Consider the following 13,651-nt stretch of genomic DNA (forward strand, 5'->3'; position numbering starts at 1 on the left):
GCCGCTGAGAACACACCACTAAGGCTATCACAGAATAGTAGGGGTTGGAAGGGACCTCTGTGGGTCATCTAGTCCAACCCTCCTGCTGAAGCATGGTCACCCACAGCAGGCTGCACAGGACCTTGTCCAGGCGGGTCTTTAATATCTCCAGAGAAGGAGACTCCACAACCTCCCTGGGCAGCCTGGGCCAGGGCTCCGTCACCCTCAGAGGGAAGAAGTTCTTCCTCATGTTCAGACGGAACTTCCTGTGCCTCAGCTTGTGCCCATTGCCCCTTGTCCTGTCACTGGGTACCACTGAAAAGAGCCACAGCCGGCTCGTGAAAGCTACTTCACAGACCTCACTGTTATGTTTAAACTGTAAAATTTGATTTTTAGGAGAACTCAGCTTTGGCCCATCTATATGATGTTAACTCAGTACGGAGCTTTCTCCGGGGCTGCCTGTTTCATCACCCCACGGCATCGTTTCAGCGCGCTGCTGGAGACGCACGCTTAGCGCCACGCGTTAATTGAAGTCTCCAGTGCCAGCCCAGCGCTGGGTGATCCTAAGTGGACTGGACACCATCTCCTCTCAAAGGTGCGCTGCAAATTGCCACATTAGCACCGCACAGCCCCAAGGCGGTCAAGCGTCTGGAATAGAAGCTGTCTTACATTATTTACCTGTAGCGAAGTTACAGTTCAATTACTGAAGTAATATCTCTTTCAGGCAGAACAAAGAAGAAAAAGTATGCAAATGAGTGAATTTAAATTCACTTAATTTAAAGGCCAGAAATTTTAAGGGCGTGTTCCCTCTCTGGGGACATTTGGGTTTGGGGATTATAAAATACATAAAGCTATAAATGGTTAAATGGATTGCCGTTGCCTACGCTTCCAAAGTTTGCATACCTTCTTCTTTTCAGTGGGTGCATTATACAATTAACACTGCAAACGTATATTGCTCCTGCCTATATCCTGTCCTATGTCAGGATAAAAAGTCTGGTCTAACCACCACCCATAACAAGGAGCTTTGTGCACACCAAGCTTAGCGTACACTTTGGAGGATGGCAGTCGCAGAGGTCTGTATGGAGAATGCTGCTTATCTGTCAAATACAAAGATTATTCAAATATTTTTTCGGTGATACACACGATAAGATTTGTGAATAGCCCTGATGTTTGTCGCCTGTTGGATTTTTTGGTGTGTGTTTTTGTTTTTAATAAACACTGAAGCGTATTTGTTATGCACCAAAGATGAAATTTTCATCTCGCTATGCCGTTGGAATTCTGTGAGGTTTCACTGCCCAGTGATGTCTGGCAGGGGGAAGAGCTGACAGGGAACATTCGCTGCACTGGCAGGATAATTAGGTACAGTGCTCCGCAAGGCAGGATCCTGCTCCCTTGGAAGTAAATGGGAGAAATGGGAGAAAAATCCTTTTCTGTGTACCCAGACCAGCTGCATTACTTTCTGGTGCCACCACACTTGCTGCACTTCACCTTTAATCAAGCTTCGTGCTAGATTACAACTCCAACAGCTCTCAGTTGTCAGCAGTTCCCTGGGATGTAAGGCGAAGCTGAGCAGCGAGTCCGAGTTTTTCCCAGCAGGTAGGCACCATCTGGGCAGGTATTAGCCGAAAAGCGGGGTGGACAAAACCCCCGCTTGAGTGCTGCACAGACACAGACAGCAGGGATGCTGCAACTCAACACCTTCATCGGAGATAATAAAAATCCCAGATTTAGGTGAAAGCCTGGTGCAGCCAATAATAAAAAGGTGCATTTGTCATGCAGGTGGTTAACCCTGAGCAATTACTGCGGATTTCAGTGCTAACCCTGTAAATTTAATGAAGTAGGTACGCTTAGCTCTGTACAGCTGGGACAGTCCTTTAATCACTGTTACTCTGCAGCTTACAGTAGGGCATTGGTAATTTGTACGACTCAGAAAACAGGAATATTCATTACTGTTTCCTGGTTATTTGTCTCCAGTCAAATACGAGACAAGAAGGTGCCACTTGCTGGGAGTTATTTATTATAAAGCTCCCGATACGCCTGTCTGCAGCGAGCCCGAGCACACAGCCTGTGCCAGCGTGCCCAGTGATGGACACGGACGTCGGAGACGATTCTCCAGCAGCCCAGATGGTGGAAGTCAGCGTAACTCAATCACCCACAGCTGAACCACAGCCATTTGTACCAGGCGAGGACCTGAGCCATTACGCCCATTTCTCAAACTGGTTAGGCTGTAAATTAGATTTTCATCACTCTTGGGACAAAAATCCGACTCTGCTGAGGTCAGTGGGAGTTTGACCATCTATTTCCGTGGCGCCATGACTTCACCAGTGGTTTTCATGTGCAATATTAATCCTGAAAGTCACCACAGTGTATCTGCTTTATTACTTTCCTAAAAATATAATACAATAAAATCTTCCATTCGTACTTGCAGATACTAGTAGTTCAGTTGTGTTATTTTCTTCTGCTCAAATGTAACAAAAGGAATATTTATCTCAAAGGATTGTGGATTTTAATTACCAAAATAGTTACAGTTTTGATCAATGTTTCAGCAGAACTCCTACAAAGTCAGCCCTGAATACAGTTTATTCAGCTATAAAACTGTCTCATGACCAAGAAGATCAGATGGGACCCAGTCTGACTCTTATTCAGGTCAAAATGGAAACCCCTAAAATCTGTTCCCTACAATGAAATTTTACTAGAACAAAGTCGTTGGTGGAGTAATAACAAAGAACAACCTGTGAAAAATAAAGCATGGGGCCCTTATCCAGTACAACAGCTGAGCTGTTGCCCCAGTTTGAGTTAATTAATTCACTGAAATCAGCAAGCATATTCTGGTTTGGAGCGTTTTACCTGTGAAGAAGCAAACCCAACAAGTCAGGTGAACGGGCACGGGTGCAAGCATGCACACAGACCTGGGTGAACCAACGCAAACCGTCCCAGTACCGCCGAGGGCAGGATTCTGGGGATGTGACAGACGGACCACACTGGGCTGTGAGAATACTCTTGAAAAAATTTGTAGATGCTTCAAAATCTACAGACAATTTTTTATTATTAACAATTCTCTGATTTCAGTAAAATGCAAAAAAAGTGGTGTATTCTGTGAGCATGTCGGGGGAAAAAAAAAAAGCCATTGAGTTAATCGCTACTGTTAGCTGAAAGCATTGTTATGGTATTTTCTAAGAGAAAAATTCTGCCCTGGAATAATAATTTTACTTTTCCTATAAGCAGTGCAATCTTTCATCAAGACTAATTTTATTTCAAGCACTGGGGATACGGCAACGGCACCAGCCATTTTTTACTGAAACACTACTCCAGGTTTCCATCAGGTTTAATATTGTCACACACACGACACAACTGAACGATGCATTTTTCAAATCTACTTTCAAGCTGTGGGAATACAGACCTTCAAGGCAGCCCTCTCCCCCTTTCAAGTGCCACATAAGCACAGCAGGCAGCGTTCAAAGCCTCCTCTTCGGTGTCAGCCAGCGGGAAAGGCTGACAGGGAACTGCTTGTGTCACACTCGAGAAGTCACCAAAGGAGACGCAGACTGAAAGGTGGACGGGCCCGATTCTGCGATTTCTTTTTCCCTACTCCTCTTTGACGATTACTGCCTGACCAATTAATTTCAGCCGGGAGGCTGTCCTGAATAGCGACTGCCAACCTTTCACAGTCATCTCTAGGGTCTCCCAAAGAGCGGAGACACTTGAAATGAGATTTTTAAAGGCACTGAAGTCATCTGACTAAGCTATATGAAAGGTAGGAGGCCTTTGGCTCACTGAAACGTTTAGATAACTTCTTTGGAGCTGGAGTCCTGCACCTTTGCTACTTGGCTTGTTTACAGTTAAACTTTCTATTCACGAGGGCACTGAGACTTCCCAGCCATCACAGACCCCCTCCACATGGCTTCATCCCACCTTTAAAGTTACAGCCCTGTCCACCTCTAAAAAAAGACCAGCAGCCACAAGCCCTCATGAACACACAGCCCACGTGCTGCCTCCCACGCTTGGAGGAGGAGGAGGAGGAAGCGGCGGCAGCAGCGAGTGCAGCACGAGCATCGCCGGGAAGGCAAGAGCAGCACAAGTGGGTTCCAGGCTGGAGACCCAGAGCATTTGCAGGGTGATGCAAAGGTCCCCGGTGCACATCTCGCTGCTGCACTGGGGCAGCCCAGGGGAGACCAAAGTCCCCAGCAGGTACACAAGGTTCATCTCTCCCCATCTCTTTGATTGCAAACGTGGGGAGGATTGAACGGGGACACTATGAGAATCACAGAATCATTAAGGTTGGAAAAGACCTCTAAGTCCAATGATCAACCCAACACCACCATGCCTACTAAACCATGCCCTGAAGTGCCACATATACATGTTTTTTTAAACACTTCCAGGGATGGTGACTCCACCACCTCCCTGGGCACCCTGTTCCAACGTCTGACCACTCTTTCAGCAAAGATATTGTTCCTAATATCTAGTCTAAAACTCCCCTGATGCAACTTGAGGCCATTGCCTCTCATCCTATCACAAGTTACCTGGGAGACCAACACCCACCTCACTACACCCTCCTTTCAGCTAGTTATAGAGAGCAATAAGGTCCCCCCTCAGCCTCCTCTTCTCCAGACTAAATAGCCCCAGCTCTCTCAGCCGCTCCTCGTAAGACTTGTTCTCCAGACTCCTCACCAGCCTCGTTGCCCTTCTCTGGGCACGCTCCAGCAGCTCAAAGTCTTGCTTGCAGTGAGAGGTTGTAGTGTTGCAGAGAAGCTCCAGTTTTGCCACAAAGTGGTTCTTTGGAGGTTACCTGTCGGGAGCTCGGCGTGGGGCTATTCCCGAGGCAGCTCAGCCTGGCTGGCAGACTGGCTATTACGCCACAGCCAGACCAGGAACCTTCTGTCAAAAACATCTTTGAAAGCTGCAGTTCTACAGAAACAGCCCTGCCTAGGCTCAGCCGCTGGCTCCTTCTCCCCCAACTACTCAGGCCTGGATCCAGACATCTCTATTTCTTCTGTACAGGAGAACAGCAGCAAAGGTGAGGATGGATCCGCAGGCTCATCCCTGTCCTTCCCAGTCTCCTCTTCACCCTCTCTAACCCAAGTCATATCCCCATCACACATCTGACTCAGCAAAAGGAGAAAAAACATCTGAAAAGAGAAATTGGCAATTTTCTTGATAAATGAAGAAAAGCGAGGGCTAGTGAGGGTCAAGAGAAATTATGAAGATCTAAAAGCCCTAAAGAATAAACGAACATAAATCTTGTCCTTCTTCCTTGGAGCAGAATCTACACCTGGAGATCACACCCAAAACAACGAGCACTACTTCAGCTGTACCAATGAGCACTAATTTTAATGATAAATTGGTTTCCATCTGCATTTTGTGGCATTTTTTACATCCAGGTGTAATGAAGGAAGAAGGAGACATCTGCTAGGGAATGCTGCAACCTCAGAAAATAACACATCACAACGGCTATCACAGCTCACAGAATCACAGAATCACAGCATGTTCGGGGTTGGAAGGGACCTCTGTGGGTCATCTAGTCCAACCCCCCTGCTGAAGCAGGGTCACCTACAGTAGGCTGTAGAGGACCTTGTCCAGGCAGGTCTTGAATATCTCCAGAGAAGGAGACTCCACAACCTCCCTGGGCAGCTCCACGCTGTGCGTTTCGTAAGGGGTGCTGGGACACGTGGGGAGGAGAAACCCAAGACACCAATTATTACCATGCACCTTCATCTATTTATAACACAGAGGCAATCACTACAGTGGCAAGCACTAATCAGCATTTGGGTATGCAAATGCACTTACAGAAATCAATGCACAAAACAGTTACAAGCAGAGTAGCTGGAAAAAAAAAACCCAAATGCAACAACCTTAAATTTTGGGCATTGACTTTGCTACATAGAAACAACAAGAAAAAAAAACCCACAACAAAATCGAACAAGCTCACATGTACTTAACTCTTTACCTAAATCTGTTTAAGCCTAGAAAGGCAATTACAAGCACAGACTATGAACTCTAATAATCTTAGCCTAGGAATACTGACAGCCAGTGAGTTGAGATTTGGTTCACTGTGGTCCAAATACAGCAGCAGTTATTATGAGCAATGCTCCAACACTCCCTTCTAGTCCCAGATGTCAGTAAATCATGCAATATCCCAGCTCTTCGTCTAGGAAAGAAGAGAAATACCTGGATTCCTTCTTCTCACCGAGAGGGAGGAAGAAATCTTCCAGAATGCCAACTACTACCTAAGTAAAATAAATGCCATGACAGCCTGCAGTTCTCCTAGCCCTAGTACACTTTTTTTGTAGTTACAATTTTAGGAGCAAAAGGGTATGTCTATACTAGCAAGCAGCAGAGCTCAAAGGGCACAGATAAGTAGAGGAGAACGGTGCTGAGAACCCCGTATCCACCCACACACATTGCAAAGGCTTCGCTCCAGCTCTAGTCAGGAGGCCACCGACGAAAAGCCCATTAGCAGCTGAAGCGCACAAAGCAAACTCCCGAAGCAGATATTCTGGCTTAGGTTCACCCGAAATGAATCCGGTTTGTGAGGTCTCCCCGTAACGCAAACCGCAGCACAGTAAGTGGGGACGGGACGACGGCAAAATTCCCTTGGAAGGTGCTCTCCAGAAGGAAGATGCCAGCAGAAATGGACCCGAGGGTAACAATCAAGACTTCACTGACACAAAACCATAATTCAGCCTGGATGAACTGTATGCAGGATGCCACAAGCAGGTTAAAGCCAATATTGGTAGCTTGGGCATATATAACCATGGTAACATTTATCTTTCTTCTGCTCTTTGAGTACTAAATCTGTTATTTCCTCACACAAAATAGATCTGTTAAGAAACCAGTGTCTTCTGCGAGGACAACCTAGCAGAGCTCTCCAGCCATAGGGGCTACAGGATGGGCCAGACTTCCCCGACGTAATTTGGACGATGACCAAACTCCACGCCCCACGCTGCATTTCATTTACTCATCTTGGAGCGAGGGGTAATGCCACCAGACCTTGCAGGGTCTCACATCGCCAGACAGCATGAGGGGAACTGTTCAAACAGTATTTGGTGGATGACTGTCTTTGTTAAGACTTACTTGTCCCACTGATGATTTTAGTTTTTGAACAGAAGTCTAACTGAGAAAGGACAATTGAAACTTGTTATAGAACACTGAGCCCATCACCACCAGAATATGGTTTACAAGCAAGATTCCGGCTCTTTTTTTCATACGCACACTGCTCCCCAGCAATTTTAATCACACGTAATCTAAGGTTGTTATAAGATGGGCTTTGTAACAGCCAAAAAAAAAAAAAATCTTTAAGAATACAGAATTTCTACTTTACTGGACAAATACACCAAAAGAAACTGTGGCATCTTGGTGGGTTGCTAAGCAACCAAGAGCTCCAGTGTCACTTGTTTGTGATCAATTCAAGTCATTCATCAGGCTCTGAAGCACCAGCTCAGGAATTCCAGCAAATCTGCGCCTTGGGAAAGCCACGGGGACTTCCTGCCGCACAATAACACGTTCCTTCCTCCAAGATAAACTTTGTAGATGTTCTTTTGATCTGTGTGATATGTTAATTCATTATTCTTAACATACTGCTAATGGGAAAAGCTATAATTAACTAACTACAGCATTGTAACGCATGCAAGATAAACTGAACTAATTAGTAGTGTTTAAAGTAGTCCTTGTCCTCTCCCACTGGGGAAAGAGGAGGATCCTTCCCCATCACAGAAGCGACTGTCCACAACATTGTTTTATGTAATGTACAGCTACCTTTTTTTTTAAAAATTTATTTTTCCTTCCAAACATAAGTGATAAAGTATGTTTTTATTGGCAAACAAGATGGCTACAATCCAAGCCACTCGAGGTACACAGAGATGTAATAATGTAATCGTTCATGTAAATGAAGGCTTATCTGCTGGCTTTCTTGGGATAAAGAAGTGAGCTGCTATATTTTCATTCATGAAGTTTAATTACTGAAGTAACACATACTAAATATCCATAATAGTTACATTCACTCACACCGAGAGTTAAACCAAGTGTACATAGTTGAAGTACAGTCTTTTTATTTCAGCTTCACATTCAGAGTTCATTTTACTCCTATTTTGATAAAAATCAATAATTGCAAGAGTTTAGAGAAAGAACTGGTTTAAAAGCTGTGTGTTGCATAGAGCAAAACTTCTACAACTCTTGGATTGCTGACTTTTTTTTTTAACTGAAGATATTTAATGATACTTCCACGTATATTGTGCAATATTCCCGAAAGAACTCCATTACCTCCTGCAAACCTTGGTATCTTATCTTTTGCATCTTATGTGAATGTAACATAGTCTGGTCTTGTAGTTCTTCTGAAAGCCAAACTCCACCGACCTCAGCTGCGTGGCCTAAGCAAGGACCCCAGAAACAGGCTAACAAGAATTTTCTAATTTTTTAATGACCCACTGGGAGGAGTGCGTTTTTGGTTTGGTGTGGGGTGGTGTTTTTTTTTTGAAAGACAAAGAAAATTAATTACTTTTAAGCACCAGCAAAGTGTTAAGAAGGCAGTAGTCCTGCACTCTAACGCTTCGCGCCAGCAGATGCCAAGCGAAGGATGACGGGAAGCAGCGGGCCCAGGACCCTGCGCGCGGCTCCAACAAGGCGATGTCGCACGCGTGCTCACGAACGGGCACAAATGACACGTTCAGTTTAAGGCGCAGGTTTTCCCCCCCATCTCCTTTCCTCAGACTCGTAACTAAACTCGTAATATTTATTATTTATTGCTTATAGAATGGTGTTTGGGAGAGCTACATAACACCTATTTAATTCAGTCACATCAAATGAACCCTTAACAACCAAGCACAACCACCGCCTGTCAAGTCTGGGGTGAAATTTTCCAAAACACGTTTCAAGCAGAATGAGGTAGCGCTGAGAATGAATTTATTTCGTTTGTATCTGTTGAGTTATGGCTGAACACCTGTCTGTTATTCAACACAGCTCCTTTCTACCCAAAAACAAGCAACGAAGTCCCATTAGACATAAAAGCAATAGGTGAAAGGTTTGTTTACGCTGACTGTGTCTGTCAGAGCACAGCATCTCCCCGCGCTACGCACACCTAAGCCCGCCCGAGCCCGCCGATGCTCTGACCGTGCCCCGCAAATTCCCAACTCGCAGCCCGCGGCGCGGAGGTTCCTCGGGTCTCGCAGCTCTCCCGGGGCGCAGCACGGCCGCAGCCCTTCCCCAGTAAAAGAGCTGGGGCTATTCGTAATTATTTAGGTACTGCGGGGGGGGGGGGGGGGGGAAGAAGCTAAAACACTCCCCGAAATCATTCGGAAGAAGGAACAAGTGTTTGCCACAGCTGCGTGATACCCGGGCTTGCAAACTTGAACCCACCCAGAACGACACGAGACAGAGCCACCACCGCTGCGACGGTGCCGTTGCCTTCCAGGACTCCCCCCCGGGACCCCCGCAACCCCCCGCAAACTTTCCCCGGGCAGCGGCTCCCCCCCCCCCCCCCCCCCCCCACCGCCGCGCCGGGACCCGCTCCCGAGCACCCCCACCCCGGGCACCCCCTCCCGTCCCCCGGGGCAGCCCAGGGGCCGGGCACCGGCAGTCCCAGCGCTCCGCACGGCCCGGCAGCCCCCAGGGCACCGGGACCCCCCCTCCCCGCAGCGTTACCTCGCCCCGGCGCCGGCGGAGCTCGCAGCGGGCGGGCGCGGCGCCGGCCCCGCAGCCCCGTCCCGCTTCTCCAAACGGATCGCTCCACCCCGGAAAAAAAAAAAAAAAAAAAGGAAAAAAAAAAAAAAAAAACACCAAACCAACCCAAACGGCCCCAAACCCAGCCCCGCTACACCCACGAGAAGGAAGACGGGGGTCCCTCCGTGACCGGCATCAGTATCTCCTCCGGCAGCGCTTGCAGGGAGCCATGGCAACGAGCCCCCGCGCCTCCCCGAACCGCTGCCCGGCTCCCCGGGGGGGTCGAGCCGCCCCCCGGCCCCGGCCCCGCTCGGCGGCTCCCACCTGCCCGCTCCGTCGCTCCCTCGGCCACAGGCGGGAGCCCGCGGCGCCTCCGCCCCGCTCCTCCGGGCGGCACCTGGGGATGGCGGCAGGGAGGGAGGGGAGGGAGGGGAGCCCCGGGCCCGCCCGCACCTCCCCTGCCCGCCCCCCGCCCGGGGGGGCCGCGCCTCCGCCCGGCCCGGCGGGTGCGGGGATGCGGCGGGGTGCCCGCCGGCCGGGAGCCGAGGGGAGAGAAATGGCCGAATCTGGGGGGGGGACAACGTCCCACCGGGGAGAGCCTCTGCAGCGCTGGCTTCGTCGTGGTGGCGGAGGGGTCTCCTGGTCTGGTTAAGGAGGGGACAGGCACCAACCACCCCCCGGCCCCGTTTCCCCCCCTCCCTCGGGGTACAGAAGTGTCATTTCTCCTCAGAGGAAAGGACGAGGGGTCAGAGAAACTCAGGGGGGGTCAGAAAACCAGAGGCGGGATGGTCCCCCCCACCCCGCCCGCCTCTCTGCTGTCCCTCGCCAACCACCCGCGCATCCAGCGCGGCAACAGCCGGTGTTCTACACAAGCCAACCTTCGAAAATCTTTTCCTCGTTCTTTGCAAATGGCCCTCTCCCTAATTTTTGGCGGTGTGTGCTCTACAGCACGCAACCACCAAAGCAGGTCAGGCTGGCGCGCCCTTGAGCACTCGGACTTTCCGCCTGTACGGTTTCCTTCGGCAATCCCTGTGTGGAACGGGGGGGAATGGTGAAGGGGATGGTGAAGGCAGTCGTCACCCACCTGCCAGTGGTTTTCTTCAGCACTGCACCCAGAGGCAGGGTGGGGAAGGGGTCACGGTCAGAATCGTTTTCCTGGGGACGGGGACTTCTCAGCCAATTTTCTGTCTCACTGCTGACCTTTGGGTGTTTTTCTTTTGTCCGAGCTTTGTCTAATGCGATGAACAATAATCATAAAGAAACATTCACGGACGTTGAACCATAAAACCACCCTACCGAATCACAGTTAACACTCCTGGGGATTATTATCATTTGGGTTAAAGATTTTGTCGGACAGTGGCAGTCAGAATTTGTCGATGTACTGGCCAGCTCGCGTTGTTCACCTCCAGCGGGTCTGGGCAGGTGAGATTACGTTTTGGACAGGAAGCAAATAATGACATTTAAGGAAAGGGATTATAAACTAAAGATGGTAGTAAAAGAAAAAAAAATGTGAAAGCTAGTGGGGAAAAGGGTAGAATAATTTAATATACTTGTTCTGCGCTACGAAAGCAGATGCAAAACCCTGTTCAAGCAATGTTATGCTTGATATTTTAGTCAAGCAAAGTCAGGCAATTCACAGATGTAATTTCTGTATTAAACTATATCGAAGTCAACTTGCGCCGGTTTAGGCTGGATATAAGGAAGAAATTCTTTACAACGAGGGTGGTAAAACACTGGAATGGGTTGCCCAGAGAGGTAGTGGAGGCCCCATCCCTGGAAACATTCAAGACCAGGTTGGACAGGGCTCTGAGCGCCCTGATCTAGTTAGCGGTGTCCCTGCTCGCTGCGGGGGGTTGGACTAGATGGGCTCTAGGGGTCCCTTCCGACCCAAAACTTTCTATGATTCTATGAAACTTCTCGCCAGATGCATGGAGAAAAGCTTCTGTGAGGCAAGGACAGCGTGCGGCGGTTGCTCAGCGAGCTCTGATGCCGGGCAGTCAGGTTTCTGCTCGGAGGAGGTCCGGCCCGGAGATCACAGCAGGAAACAGGAGTTCTCCCTTCGAGTCCCGCTCTCACGGCCAGCGCCTGAATCGACTCACTGTCACGGCCGAAGACAGTGAAATGCTGTATTTACAGCAAGTTGCTTTCCAGAGCAACCAACAGCTAAGCAACAGGGCTGTGCCCCCGCGCAGCAGAAACCTCTGACGACCAACGGAAGAGGAGACAGCTGCAGAGGAACGTCGCGACGTGTCAGGGCTGCCGACGTACTGAAAAGCCGTCTGGCCCAGTATAAGCGTGGCCGTCGGAGATGGAGTCAAAATCCAGAGATGACTGGAGATTTACTGAAGCCTTGGCAAAAACTGGAGACGCCGAGGGTGGGAAGCTGTGTCCTGCTCATCTGGGAGCAGAGATAACGGAGCCGGCTGGAGAGCTGGGGAGGGGGAGCTGGCAGTGCCCCTCCTGCCGTCGCCAAGAGGATGAAAAACAGGGGCAATGACTCTTACCCGCTTCGGCCAAGACTCCCCTCCTCCCGGGATGCCTCAGCAGCACCAGGAGTTTCCAGGTTGCTTCCCGCAGGGCTCTGACATAAAGAAGAGGGACAACAATTTAATTACCTCCAGGGACTGCCCGAGGCAGGACCGATGCCAAAGTCAACTTCCGAGGCTGCCCATACCTACGCTGCCGCGTCCACTACCCAGATACGCCGCGCCGCAGACAGAGGGAAGCCGGGATTGCAAAATGCGGCGACCGCTTAGACTGCTGTTTCCCTGCCTAGCTGGCCAAACGCTTAGATCCTCTCTGGCAACTTGATTTCCCCAGGATCTGCTCACATCTTCGTGTTTCAGCCCGTAATATGGAAAAGCATAAAATTATTTTCATTTTTCGCCGCAGAATCATGCGGATGGTTTTCCTTCCACTAGGAAGCCGGCTGGTGGAAAAGTCAAAGTACGTCAGCTTACCAAAAACCGCTCCGCACTTCCAAAAGAAAATGTGTTCATGTTCATAACAAGACATGGCACTAATCACAGCCATTTCCGAGCCTGGGGTTTGCCTTAAGTAACGTGTAAATAGACATAATCCATTGTGCTTCAGATTTCACTGGGCAATGAAACAGGGCAAATGTCATAGCACTTCAGTCTGCACAGAAGAAAAATAAAGACAGAGAAGCACAGTTCGATCCTCTCCCGGTCGCTTTATTTTGGGATTTCCTGCAGAAAATCAAGGAGTCTTTTCATCAAGCCCGCTGCTTGTCGTGAGAGTGAGAGCGCAACGCTGCTAGAAACACTGGAAAACGGCATTAAATCTCTCTGGGCTGGGACTGATCACGTATTTAAAATACACGTTAAACACATAACATTGTCTCAAATCAAGTGTGGGGAAAAATACTCGGAACATTTATCTCAGGAATTGTCTGGAGGAATCAGGAGGAATAGAGGGAGCATTTGTGCCTATCACAACTTTAACCTGTTACTGGATTCACGGAGTGTACTCCCTCAAGAAACACCTCGCATTTTAAAACCGGTTCCAGAGTCTGACGGGAGGCTCAAAAGATTTCCAATCTTACTCTAAATGCCATTCAAGATATATTAAATAGTTGGGACAAAAGAACAGATTGGGCAGGTTTTCTTTAGAGAAAATTCATTTTGCTTGTAATTGCCAGCACATATCCCACCACCACAGCTCGTTAATAAAGATGATGTAATTTTTTTAATAGGTAGATAGGCAAAAAAGTGAACGTACTTGAATATCAAGAGCCACAATATATTTTTTTTTTTTTTAAGGATAAGTTTCTGGGAATTGGTTTTGGTCTTGGACCAATTAAATGGCTAAAATAATTGACATCATGACAGCTAGCATTTTTCTATACCAAAATTTGTTTTGGAAATTATGTCTTGCAGCAACATTTCACAGCATTTTTATTAATTTTGAAATTTTTAGAATATTTGAATTATACCACCTCAGATGTGTATTGAGAAGCACAAAGCTGCGTTAGAAACTTTCAGCTCTCAGGGAAAGATTT

The 13,651-nt window shown here is 48.4% G+C and overlaps 1 protein-coding gene across 7 annotated transcripts in view; it reads right to left on the bottom strand.

Annotated features, from left to right (window-relative positions):
* Positions 1–10,057, bottom strand: part of CHL1 (cell adhesion molecule L1 like) — a 144,020-nt gene extending 133,963 nt beyond the window's left edge. For 4 of the 7 annotated variants that reach the window (XR_012765223.1, XM_075432494.1, XM_075432493.1 and 1 more), the window contains exon 1: positions 9,955–10,051. The gene's annotated coding sequence lies outside the window, so the exon portion shown is untranslated. Of the gene's footprint in view, positions 1–9,612; positions 9,703–9,954 lie in introns of those variants that run through there. The other 3 variants (XM_075432486.1, XM_075432489.1, XM_075432487.1) reach the window with 3 other exon arrangements.
* Positions 10,058–13,651: the final 3,594 nt, after the last annotated feature.

This window comes from Opisthocomus hoazin, chromosome 11 (genome assembly GCF_030867145.1).
Source record: "Opisthocomus hoazin isolate bOpiHoa1 chromosome 11, bOpiHoa1.hap1, whole genome shotgun sequence".
NCBI lineage: Eukaryota > Metazoa > Chordata > Aves > Opisthocomiformes > Opisthocomidae > Opisthocomus > Opisthocomus hoazin.